Source organism: Galeopterus variegatus, unplaced genomic scaffold (genome assembly GCF_000696425.1).
Source record: "Galeopterus variegatus unplaced genomic scaffold, G_variegatus-3.0.2 Scaffold20407, whole genome shotgun sequence".
Classification (NCBI taxonomy): domain Eukaryota; kingdom Metazoa; phylum Chordata; class Mammalia; order Dermoptera; family Cynocephalidae; genus Galeopterus; species Galeopterus variegatus.
This window is the reverse complement of record NW_007746518.1, coordinates 694-1013: the sequence shown is the minus strand read 5'-3', so window position 1 is coordinate 1013 and position 320 is coordinate 694.

Below are 320 nucleotides of genomic sequence, written 5' to 3'. Positions count from 1 at the left end.
CAACTGAGAAAGAGAAGCTTGTATGTGGCAAATCTGTTAAATATAATTTTGACAGTAACCAAGTTGATTTTTGATGTAGCAACAACTTCTGCAGTGTTCTTTTAAAAAATATTTCTCCAAAACATTTACCACTGTTATTGCAAGGGAATATCTGAGAACTGGGCCACACGAAGCACATTTGCACTTGAAGAGTCCTATTTGTGACAATCACTTCATTTTACATAGCATTGGAGATGTATGACAATTCTCAAGTAAAACCCAGAAAAACTTCCACAGACCTCTATTGCAGTGTTGCCTGCAGAAGATTCTAGCACAGAGAA